The sequence below is a fragment of the Neoarius graeffei genome, chromosome 12 (assembly GCF_027579695.1).
Source record: "Neoarius graeffei isolate fNeoGra1 chromosome 12, fNeoGra1.pri, whole genome shotgun sequence".
Classification (NCBI taxonomy): Eukaryota; Metazoa; Chordata; class Actinopteri; order Siluriformes; family Ariidae; genus Neoarius; species Neoarius graeffei.
The window spans coordinates 39,177,296-39,190,232 of NC_083580.1; the positions used below are offsets into that span (position 1 = coordinate 39,177,296).

The window sequence follows — 12,937 nt, forward strand, 5'->3', positions numbered from 1 at the left end:
AGAAGGTCCTGGGTTCGAGCCCAGCAGCTGACAAGGGCCTTCCTGTGTAGAGTTTGCATATTCTCCCTGTGTCTGCTTGGGTTTCCTCCGGGTGCTCTGGTTTCCCCCACAGTCCAAAGACATGCAGGTTAAGCTAAATGGTGGCTCTAAATTGACCGTAGGTGTGAATGTGAGTGTGAATGGTTGTTTGTGTCAGCCCTGTGATGACCTGGCGACTTGTCCAGGGTATACCCCGCCTCTTGCCCATAGTCAGCTGGGATAGGCTCCAGCTTGCCTGCAACCGTGTACAGCATAAGTGGCTGCAGATAATGGATGGATGGATGGTTAATATTCACAACTGTCTGTTCAACTAGGAATTAAAGATAAATGTAGTATAATAAACAAACTGAAAGATGCAGCCTTCTACATTTGCTGAACAATTGAGGCATGAAGCAATCAACACTTCACACTAAATTTATTTGTCAGGGACTGATAAACAGCATAAAAGAGCTGTAAATGAGGTAGCAGAAAGTGCTAATTTTCATATGTCTCTGGCCGGATAATAGGCTCAAAAAAAGTGCATAAAAATGTTAAAATTAAAATTGCAGAAAGGAAACAGGATATTACAAAATAACACATATAATAAAAAAACATTTAACAAGTGACACAGAAAAACTACACATAAAATAAGACAGCATGTATAATTGGTACAGTTAAAAGAAATTCACATATAACAGCAAAGCAATACTAAATATTTAACCAATTATATATTATTAGTTAACAACAAGCAAGCAGTGAACAGAAGAAAAAGACAATATGACAAATCACTCAGCTAGATGATTAAAGGTTCTGACTGCAAAATTTAATTCTGGGCAAAATGTTCTCTATTTCTGTTGCTTTTGGAGTTTTGAGATGTTTTGCTGCTGCATACACCATGTATCCTAAGTGTAAATGTTTTGTGGAGATAAAATGCATCCCAGAATTCAATTTTACGATTCCGGAGATTGCCAAAGCAAGTAAGCAACAATATCACGTGACCACCGTGGGGCATGTTTGACCTATTTTTAACCAAAATAAGTTGGCATGGGCAGACGTGGCAGACTCCACTCTCCCACCAGCCAAAAGCCAGTGGAAAAGAAAAGGAAAGCCTGCCTAATGAATGCAACTGCAAGCTAGAGCAAAGTTAGATGACGTCATTTTTCTAGACAGATAACTAAATCATTCTACATAGTACTTAGCTATCTTAGCCTTAGAATGCATGGGTTCAACTCCACAGTAGCGACTATAGAGTTATACACCTAATGTTTTGATCTTACAGAGAAAGAAACAATAACACAAAAGCAGTAACAGAGAAAAGGTATATTTGCTTTTTGTTTCATGGATCTATTCGCAAATATCAACCACAAATTAAATACCTGTGACTTAAAACTCTCCGAGGTTGATGCAGAGTCACAATAATAATAATAATAATAATAATAAAATTTTATTTAAAAACACTTTTCATGACACCCAAGGTCACTTCACAAATAGAAAGAAAGAAAAGAAAGAAAGCACAACTTTATTCATCACACGCTTGTGAAATTCCTCTCTGCATTTAACCCATCTGAAGCAGTGAATACACACATGCACACACACGTGAGCAATGAGCACACACACATACCCGGAGCAGTGGGCAGGCATGCTAACAGCACCCGGGGAGCAGTTGGAAGTAAGGTGCCTCGCTCAAGGGCACCTCAGTCCGAGGCCGTCCCATATTAACCTAACTATACAAACTGTGGGTGGTAGAAAAGGGCAACTGGACTTGCTTGAAGATTCTTGAAAATGTTTCACCTCTCATCCAAAAGGCTTCCTCAGTTCTGTCTGACTAATAGGGAGTATCAGATAATATCTGATACTCCCTATTAGTCAGACAGAACTGAGGAAGCCTTTCAGACGAGAGGTGATACGTTTTCAAGAATCTTCAAGCAAGTCCAGTTGCTCTTTTCTACCACACACAGTTTACTATGACCTGTATGATTGAGAATCTTCACAGACATCTAACTATACAAACTATGCAATTAATAAAATACAACCCCAAAAAAGTTGGGACACTGTGTAAAACATGAATAGAAACAGAATGTGAATTTGCAAATCATGGAAACCCTATCTTTCATTAAAAATAATATAAAGACAACATGTCAAATGTTGAAACTAAAAAAAAAACATTTTTTTTAAAAATATATGCTCATTTTGAATTTGATGTCAGCAACACGTTTCAGAAAAGTTGGGACGGGGCAACAAAATACTGAAAAAGATGTGTAATGCAAAAAAAAAACACCAACAACCTAATTTGGTTAATTGGCAGTAGGTTAGTAACATGATTGGGTATTTAAAAAAAAAATTAAATAATCCCAGAGAGGCTGAGTCTCTCAGAAGTAAAGATGGGGAGGGGTTCACCACACTGTGAAAGACTGTGTGGGCAAAAAATGCAACTGTTAGGGTTTTGCTGGGGATCAAACCCAGGTCACTGGTGTAGTGATCCAGCAAACCCCCACTAGGCCACCAGGGGAATGATGCAAGTGCAGAAGAGTGAGGCGAAAGTAGAGTAGAAAAAACAGTTTGTTTACAATATACAAAATCCCAGGCAAAAACAAAAGTATAATCCAAATGCTCAGATGATATACGAGAAAAATAAAAAATCCAAAAGTTCAAAGTCAAAACAAAAAGCCAAAGATAAGAAAAGAAAAGGCAAAAATCCAAATGCTCAGAAGATCCCAAAATGGTAAACACAAAGTCCAAAATGTCCACAAGAAAACAAAGTACAAAAGACCACAAAGACAAAGGCAAGAAACTTGGAACAGAGATCTCAGGTGATAACATAACAGCACAAAGACTCCGTGACTAGGGACCAAACTGAGGAAGTATTTATACACAGGGCAATTAGAACTAGGTGGGACAGGAAATAAGGCACAGGTGAGGCAAAAGCACATGAAAACAAAGGCTGTCAAAACAAACACAAAACACAGAAAACAGTGGTGGCCTCTAGAGGCCAAAACAAACATGACAAGATAAAGCAATAACAGCAGCCTCTAGAGGCCAAAACAGTCCCCAGTCCTAACAGGACCCCCCCCCCAAGGAGCGTCTCCTGCCGTTCCCAGGGCAATCAGGATGGGCCGAATGGAAATCCCGACAAAGTTCTTTGTCTAAAATGTCCCAGGCGGGGACCCAACAGTGTTCCTCAGGGCCATAGCCCTCCCAGTCCACAAGATATTGAAGCCGGCCACAGACCCGGTGGGAGTCCAGCAGATGGCGCACGGTGAACACAGTCTGACCCTGGAAGATGCGGGGGGGTGGGGGATTCCTAGGGGCAGGGGCATACGTGGACGACAGTACGGGCCGCAACAGGGAAACATGGAATGTGGGGTTGATCCTTAGAGTCTGGGGCAGCTGGAGCCGGTAAGCGACAGGGTTCACCCTGCGCACAACTTTGAAGGGGCCAATGTAGTGAGGAGCAAGTTTGCGGTTCTCCACCCACAGCGGAAGGGCCTTGGCGGACAGCCAAACCCGCTGCCCAGGGTGGAAAATGTGGGCAGGCCTTCTATGGCGGTTGGCCTGAGTCTGGTTGGCCCTGGAAGTCTGGATGAGGGTCCTCCTGACCTTGTTCCAGGTCTTGCGACACCGTCTCACGTACTGGTTGACCGAGGGCACCCCAGCGTCCTCCTCCTGTTCTGGAAACAGAGGTGGCTGGAACCTGAACTGGCACTGGAACGGTGACAACCTGGTGGCAGATGACTGCAGGGTGTTGTGGGCGTACTCTGCCCATGGCAGCCAGGTGCTCCAAGATGTCGGGTTATCCATCGCCAGGCCTCACAGGGTGGTTTCCAGGTCCTGGTTGAGCCTCTTGGTCTGGCCATTGGACTGGGGGTGGAACCCAGAAGAGAGGCTGGCAGTGGCCCCGATGAGTTTGCAGAACCCCCGCCACACTCCGGAGGAGAACTGGGGCCCTCGGTCTGAGACGATGTCCTGCAGGAGACCAAAGACTCGGAAGACATGGGTAAAAATAATTTTGGCTGTTTCAAGAGCAGAAGGAAGTTTGCACAGTGGTATGAAGCGGCAGGCTTTGGAGAATCTGTCGACAATGACCAAAATGACAGTGTTACCTTGTGAGTCGGGAAGACCCGTGATGAAGTCGACCGCCACATGGGACCAGGGACGCCAGGGAATAGGCTGTCGTGAGTTCTTGGTTCTGGTGCACACCTCACAGGACAGGACAAATGACCTCACTTCCTTCTCCATGCTTGGCCACCAGAAGCATCTTTTCAAGAAGTCCAGGGTCCTCTGGGCTCCCAGGTGGGCGGTGAGAGGGGATGAATGACCCCACTGAAGAACCTTGGCCCGGGCTTGACGAGGGACATACAGGAGGCCCGGTGGCCCCATCCCAGGGCCGGGGTCCTGGCGTTGAGCTTGTCGGACAGCCTCCTCAACACCCCAGCGGACAGGGGCCACAATCCGAGACACGGGGATAATAGGCCCAACTTCACTCTCCCTGTTGTTGGGCAAGAATAGCCTGGAAAGCGCATCCGGTTTGGTGTTCTTAGAGCCAGGGCGGTACGATAGGGTGAAATTGAATCGGCTAAAGAACAAGGCCCACCTAGCCTGTCGTGGATTCAGTCTCTTGGCTTGCTGGAGGTACTCCAGGTTCTTGTGGTCCGTCCAAACCAGGAATGGATGTTGTGCTCCCTCCAACCAGTGCCTCCACTCCTCAAGGGCCAGTTTGACTGTGAGCAGTTTCCGATCCCCCACATCATACCGGGACTCTGCAGGGCTCAGGCAGTGGGAGAAGTATGCGCAGGGGTGCAGCTTTCCCTCCGAACGTTGAGAGAGGACCGCACCGACGCCACTGTCCGAGGCGTCCACCTCGACAAGGAATGGTTGCGATGTGTCTGGGAGGACCAGGATGGGTGCTGTGCAGAAGCGGTGCTTGAAGTCCCTAAACGCCTTTTCCGCCTGAGGAGACCAGACAAAAGATCCACCTGTCTTCTTGGTGAGGTCCAATATGGGCGCTGCTACAGAACTGAAGTTCCTGACAAACTTGCAGTAGAAGTTAGCAAACCCTAAGAACCGCTGAACAACTTTAATGGACTTGGGAATGGGCCAGTCCCGGACAGCCAGGGTCTTGGCTGGATCCATCTGGAGTTGTCCCGTTCATACAATAAAGCCCAGAAAGGAGACCTCGGGAACATGGAACTCACATTTCTGGGCTTTGGCAAACAGATTGTTCTGTAGCAGCCTCTTGAGAACCTGGCGGACATGGTGGCGGTGCTCCTGCACGGTCTTGGAAAATATTAGGATGTCGTTGAGGTAGACGAAAACGTACTGATTGATCATATCCCTCAAGACGTCGTTGATAAGGGCCTGAAACACTGCTGGCGGATTGGTGAGTCTGAAGGGCATAACTTGGTACTCGTAGTGCCCAGACGGGGTGTTAAAGGCAGTCTTCCACTCATCTCCCTGTCGGATGCGGATGAGGTGGTATGCATTCCGTAAGTCCAACTTGGTGAAGACAGTGGCGCCTTGGAGCAGATCGAATGCTGTGGACATCAGCGGAAGGGGATAGCGGTTGTGCACAGTGATCTTGTTCAGGCCCCTGTAATCAATACACGGCCAGAGCCCCCCATCCTTCTTGCCGACAAAGAAGAAGCCGGCACCAGCAGGTGAGGTGGAGGGTCGAATGAACCCAGAGGCCAAGGCGTCCTTGATGTACTCCTCCATGGCCTTGCGTTCTGGCTGAGAGAGGGAAAACAGTCTGCCATGAGGAGGGGTAGCCCCAGGGAGCAAGTCGATGGCACAGTCGTAGGCACGGTGCGGAGGAAGAACGGTGGCCCTGCTCTTGCTAAACACTTCTTTCAGATCCCAGGAGTCTGTGGGAACTTGAGATAACTCGGTGAGATCAGGAGGCTCGTCAGGAGACACAGGAGAGCTAGAGAGCAGACAAGAGGCATAGCATGCAGGACCCCATTCCACAACCTGGCTTGTTACCCAGTCTATACAAGGGTTGTGGCGGGTAAGCCAAGGAAGGCCTAGAATCACCGGGAACTCTGGTGAATGAATCAGGTGCAGGGATATTTCTTCTTTGTGACTTTGAGACTGGAGAAAGACTGGAGAAGTTACTTGGGTGACTCTTCCGTCACCTAAAGCTTGGCCATCCAGGGCAGACACAGACAGCGGGACTTCAAGAGGTGCAGTAGGGACATTGATTCTTCGGGCGAAGTGGACATCCATAAAGTTTCCAGCCGCCCCGGAGTCTAACAAGGCCTGGCAAGAGTGGACGGACTCACCCCAGGAGATGGAGACTGGGATGTAGACTCCTTGGCCAGGAAGTTCGGGAGAGAGGGTAGTCCCTGTCACAGCCCTCCCTCGGCTGGACGGGGCGGTCCTTTTCCCAAGAGGTCAGGACATGATGCTCGGAAATGGCCAGGCTTGCCACAGTAGATGCAGCACTTGTCCCTCCTTCTGCGCTCCCTCTCAGATGCGGAGAGATGAGTACGGCCCACTTGCATGGGCTCCGGACAGTCACTGGAGGAGGTAGACGGACTCCAGGTTGAGGCAGTGAGGCAGGGGAAGCTCAGGACTTGGCGACGCTCTCTAATCCTGTTGTCAAGACGAATGGCATGTGAGATCAGTGTTTCGAGGTCACTTGGGCAGCCGATAAAGGCCAGACCAGCTTTGATGGGGTCAGACAGACCATGGTGGAAGGCTGAAACCAAGGCAGTCTCATTCCATCCACTGACTGCTGCGAGCGTCCGGAACGAGATGGCGTAGTCTGCAACTCTTCCTCCCTGCCGGATGGACATGAGCTTCCTGGCTGCATCTTTACTGATGTCTGCCTGATCGAAGACACGAAGCATCTCCTCCATAAACAGCTTGAAATCAGAGCACTTGGATCCCTGTCTCTGCCAGATAGCTGTTGCCCAAGCTCATGCCTTACCAGCTAACAAGGTTATCACAAAGGCAATCTTGCAGCGACCCATAGTGTAGGTGGTAGGCTGGAGCTCAAAGGTGAGTTGGCACTGGGTAAGGAACTCCCGGCACTCACCGTGCTTGCCGTCATACCTCTGTGGTGCAGGAAGGCAGGGCTCGCGAGGTGAAGAGGGCAGCGTGGCAGGAGGCACTGGAGCGGGAGCAGATGGGGCTTTCCAGGGGAAAGCCAGGGCTTTCCCAATTTGCTGGGGCAGTACCTCGTGGCAAGCAAGGGTCTCACGTTGGCTTGCAAGAGTCCGTCCCTGAGTGTCCATGGTAGATCCGAGGCATGTTAATGCGGCCATCATTCCCTGAAGGTTAGCCGGGTAGACAGTTGAAGAAGCCATGACGGAGTCTTTCTGTTAGGGTTTTGCTGGGGATCGAACCTGGGTCGCTGGTGTAGTGATCCAGCAAACCCCCACTAGGCCACCAGGGGAATGACTCAAGTGCAGAGGAGTGAGGCGAAAGTAGAGTAGAAAAAACAGTTTATTTACAATATACAAAATCCCAGGCAAAAACAAAAGTATAATCCAAACGCTCAGAAGATATACGAGAAAAATAAAAAATCCAAAAGTTCAAAGTCAAAACAAAAAGCCAAAGATAAGAAAAGAAAAGGCAAAAATCCAAATGCTCAGAAGATACCAAAATGGTAAACACAAAGTCCAAAATGTCCACAAGAAAACAAAGTAAAAAAGACCACAAAGACAAAGGCAAGGAACTTGGAACAGAGATCTCAGGTGATAACATAACAGCACAAAGACTCCGTGACTAGGGACCAAACTGAGGAAGTATTTATACACAGGGCAATTAGAACTAAGCAGGGCAGGAAATAAGGAACAGGTGAGGCAAAAGCACATGAAAACAAAGGCTGTCAAAACAAACACAAAACACAGAAAACAGTGGTGGCCTCTAGAGGCCAAAACAAACATGACAAGATAAAGCAATAACAGCGGCCTCTAGAGGCCAAAACAGTCCCCAGTCCTAACAGCAACAATTTAAGAATAATGTTCTTCAGTCTAAAATTGCAAAGAATTTGGGGATCACATCATCATAATATCATTAAAGATTCAGAGAATCTAGGGAAATCTCTGTATGCAGGAGACAAAGCTGAAAACTGACATAGGATGCCTGTGATCTTCAGGCCCTCAGGCAACACTGCATTAAAAGCAGACACGTGTCTGTAGTGGAAATCACTGTATGGGTTTGGGAACACTTCAGAAAACCATTGTCTATGAAAGAAGTTCATTATTGCCTCCACAAATGCATGTTAAAACTGTATATAAACAATATCCAGAAACACCACCACCTTCTCTGGGCCTGAGCTCTTTTATGATGGACTGAGGTGAAGTGGAAAATTGTCCCCAGGTCTGATGAATCAAAAGTAGAAAATCTTTTTAGAAATCATGGACACCACATCCTCCAGGCTAAAGAAGAGAGGGACCATCTGTCTTATTATCAGTGCACAGTTCAAAAACCAGCATCTGTGATGGAATGAGGGTGCATTAGAGTACATGACATGGGTAGCTTGTACATCTAGGCAGGTATCATTAATGCTGAATGATATATACATGTTTCAGAGCAATATGCTGCCATCCAGACAAAATCTTTTTCAGGGAAGGCCTTTCTTATTTCAGCAAGACAGTGCCAAACTGTTTTCTGCATTTTCTGTATTAAAACTTCATGGCTCCATAGTAAAAGAGTCCGGGTACTAAACTGGCCTGCCTGCAGTCCAGATCTGTCTCCCATTTAAAACATTTGGCGCATTATGAAGTGCAAAATACAATTAAAGCCGCAAGCGGCCTCGACGGGCCCTCGCGCCAGCGGCCAAGGGGGGCGGGGGCATGCGTCCCCGCGAAATACCTTCCACAGCTTCTTCGGCAAGAGACATTACCACAAGGTAGTGGTGTGAAGGAAAAGCATAATGGAATCATTAACCAAAAACCCGTGTTGGAGCAATTGCGTCGGCCAAAAACAGCGCCCCCCATGGACGAAAATTCCCAAAATGTGGTATACATGACATGGGAGGTAGTAAGAGGGTGGCCGTGAAGTTTGACCAAATTTGAGGAAAGATTGGATTTTTTGCCCCAAAATAGCGCCCCCAGTGGCGAAATATCACAGAAATTGGGTAACATGTCAGAAGCCCAATGAGTGATTTGCGTGTGAAGTATGAGCAGTTTTGAGCAATTAGAAGATTTGTTATGAATTTTTAAGCATGTAAAATTCTGCAGTGAAAACTGATTGACGTATAACTTCTGAACGGTTTATGCTACGTGAAACGTATTTAGAAACTTTTGTCAGCCATGTCTGTAGATCATGTGTATCAATTTTGGTGACATTCCTATGAACGGTCTAGGAGGAGTTGCGCCGTGTTCGTGGCCATGCATTTCGCACAAAAGTGAAATTACCTCACTTCCTGTTGGGCGTGGCTAATGCATTGGCATTACATTTTTGTCCGGCTTAGTGAGATACATATGCGTACCAAATGGCATGCCACTACTACAAACTACATGGCAACCAGGCACCTTAATGCGGGAGGCCAAAATCACAATGAGTTAGGGGGCGCTATAGAGGCCCTGAGGCCCGCCTGGATCTGGGCTTCTGGTTTTCAGTAGCGGTGGCAGTCAAAGAAAAAGGAGCCAAATTTCGTGCGTTGTCGACCATGGCAAGCGCCCCAGTATGGGTCTTGTAAAGAGTTTGCTTGGCAAGTTTGACAGATCAGAAGCTGCAATATCATTTTTGCCATAACCAGCACCCCCAGGGGGGAAAGTGCACAAAATTTGGTGTAGATGTCAGGTGAGCTGTGAAGAGTTTGCGTATGAAGTTTGATGACAATTGAGTAAATAGAAGATGAGATATAGATTTTTGAAGAATAAATTTTCTGGTTTTTCCCATGTCAGTAGGTGGCGCTATGCTGTACATGAGCGATTATGAGTTGGAAAAATAAGTGTCTACAACAGCAACGTACTATCACAAGGTAGTGGTGTGAAGGAAAAGCATTATGGAATTATTTACCAAAAACCCGTTTTGGAGCAATTGCGTCAGCCAAAAATAGCACCCCCCATGGACGAAAATTTCCAAAATGTGGTATACATGACATGGGAGGTAGTAAGAGGGTGGCCGTGAAGTTTGACCAAATTTGAGGAAAGATTGTAATTTTTGCCCAAAAATAGCGCCCCCAGTGGCCCAATATCACAGAAATTGGGTAACATGTCAGAAGCCCAATGAGTGATTTGCTTGTGAAGTATGAGCAGTTTTGAGCAATCAGAAGATTTGTTATGAATTTTTAAGCATGTAAAATTTTGCATCGAAAATTGATTGACGTATAACTTCTGAACGGTTTATCCTACGTGAAACGTATTTAGTAACTTTTGTCAGCCATGTCTGTATATGATGTGTATCAATTTTGGTGACATTCCTATGAACGGTCTAGGAGGAGTTGCGTCGTCTTCGTGGCCATGCATTTTGCACAAAAGTGAAATTACCTCACTTCCCGTTGGGCGTGGCTAATGCATTGGCATTACATTTTTGTCCGGCTTAGTGAGATACATATGCGTACCAAATGGCATGCCACTACTACAAACTACATGGCACCCAGGCACCTTAATGCGGGAGGCCAAAATCACAACGACTTAGGGGGCGCTATAGAGGCCCTGAGCCCCGGCCAAGTTTGGGCTTCTGGTTCTGAGTAGCGGTGGAAATTGTCGGAACTGGTGCCAAATTTCGTGCGTTTTCACCCATGGCAAGCGCCCCGAAAATGGCCCAACAGCGGAGAAAAATAAAGAAGAAGAAGAAGACGGAAGAAGAAGAAGAAGACGGAAGAATAATAATAGTGAACTCTTACAAGAACAATAGGGCCTTCGCCCATAGGGCTCGGGCCCTAATAAAGGAGACCCCTGTTAGGACTTGGACTGTTTTGGCCTCTAGAGGCCACTGTTATTTCCTTTTCGTGTCATATTTATTTTGGCCTCTAGAGGCCGCCACTGTTCCTGTGTTTTGTGTTTTTTTTTTGTTAATTGCCTGTTAGTCCTAATTATCTTCACCTGTGTCCTTAATTAGTTTGTGTATTTATACCCCTGAGTTCAGTCCTCTTGTCACGGAGTCTTTGTGCTGTTATGTTTATCTCCAGTTTCCTTTGTACTGTGTTTTGTGGATCTTCTGAGCTTTTGCATTTTTGCCTTTTTCTTTTTGAATTATACTCTTTGTTTTTGTTTTTTTTGTTTTGCCCTGGATTGTATATAGTGTACATAGTATAAATAAACCTTTTGTTACTTTTTCTACTTCCGCCTCACGCCTCTGCATTTGAGTCATTCCCCTGGTGGCCTAGTGGGGGTTTGCTGGATCATAACACCAACGAACCAGGTTCGAATCCCAGCTAAACCCTAACAGAAAGACTCCGTCATGACCGACTCAGCAGAGGCTGCTTCAACTGTCTACCCGGCCAACCTTCAGGGAATTATGGCAGCGTTGACACGCTTCGGAGCGACCATGGAAGCTCATGGACGTATGCTCACCAGCCAACGTGAGGCCCTTGCTCGCCACGAGGAACTGCTTCAGCAAATTGGGAAAACCCTGGCACAGCTGACATCTCTGCCTGCATCTCCAGTTCCTGATCCAGCTCCCACTCCTGATCCAGCTCCCACTCCTGCTCCAGTGCCTCTTGCCATGCTGCCTTCTTCACCTCGCGAACCCAGCCTTCCTGCACCACAGAGGTATGACGGCAAGCACAGTGAGTGCCGAGAGTTCCTTACCCAGTGTCAACTCACCTTTGAGCTTCAGCCTACCACCTACACTACGGATCGCCGCAAGATTGCCTTTGTGATCACCTTATTAGCTGGTAAGGCGCGAGCCTGGGCTACTGCTATCTGGCAAAGACAGGGACCTGAGTGCTTTGATTTCCAGCTGTTTTCTGAAGAGATGCTTCGGGTCTTCGATCAGGCAGACATCAGTACCGACGCAGCCCGAAAGCTCATGTCCATCCGGCAAGGAGGAAGCGTCGCAGATTACGCCATCTCGTTCCGAACACTCGCAGCAGTAAGTGGATGGAACGAGACTGCCCTGGTGTCAGCCTTCCACCATGGTCTGTCTGACCCCATCAAGGACGGTCTGGCCTCTATTGGATGCCCAAGTGACCTCGAAACCCTCATCTCACATGCTATTCGTCTGGACCACAGGATGAGAGAACACCACCAAGCCTTGAGCCCCCCCAGCCTCCCTACCTCTACCTGGAGACCGTCTACCTCCTTCAGTGACTGTCCAGAACCCATGCAAGTGGGTCGTACTCGCCTCTCCGCATCTGAGAGGGAGCGCAGAAGGAGGGACAAGTGCTGCATCTACTGTGGCAAGCCTGGTCACTTCCGAGCATCATGTCCCGAACTCTTGGGAAAAGGACCGCCCCGTCCAGCCGAGGGAGGGTTGTGACGGGGCCTACCCTCTCTCCCGGACTCCCTGGCCAAGGAATCTACATCCCGGTCTCCATCTCCTGGGGTGAGTCTGTCCACTCTTGTCAAGCTTTGATAGACTCAGGGGCGGCTGGGAACTTTATGGATATTCACTTCGCCCAAAGCATCAATATACCTACTGCACCTCTTGAAGTCCCTCTGTCTGTGTCTGCCCTCGATGGCCAAGCGTTAGGTGATGGAAGAGTCACTCAAGTTACTTCTCCAGTCTTCCTCCAGTCTCAAGGTCACAAGGAAGAAATATCCCTGCACCTGATTCCTTCACCTGAGTTCCCAGTTATTCTAGGCCTTCCTTGGCTTACTCGCCACAACCCTCGCATAGACTGGGTAACAAGCCAGGTTGTGGAATGGGGCCCTGCATGCCATGCCTCTTGTTTGCTCTCTAGCTCTCCTGTGTCTCCTGCCGAGCCCCCTGATCTCACCGAGTTATCTCAAGTTCCCACAGAGTACTGGGATCTCAAGGAGGTATTCAGCAAGAGCAGGGCCGCCGTTCTTCCTCCGCA

The 12,937-nt window shown here is 47.7% G+C and overlaps 1 protein-coding gene across 3 annotated transcripts in view; it reads left to right on the top strand.

Annotated features, from left to right (window-relative positions):
• The window catches only part of ebf1b (EBF transcription factor 1b), a 295,483-nt gene that overhangs the window by 166,765 nt on the left and 115,781 nt on the right, over nt 1–12,937 (top strand). The window lies entirely within an intron of this gene.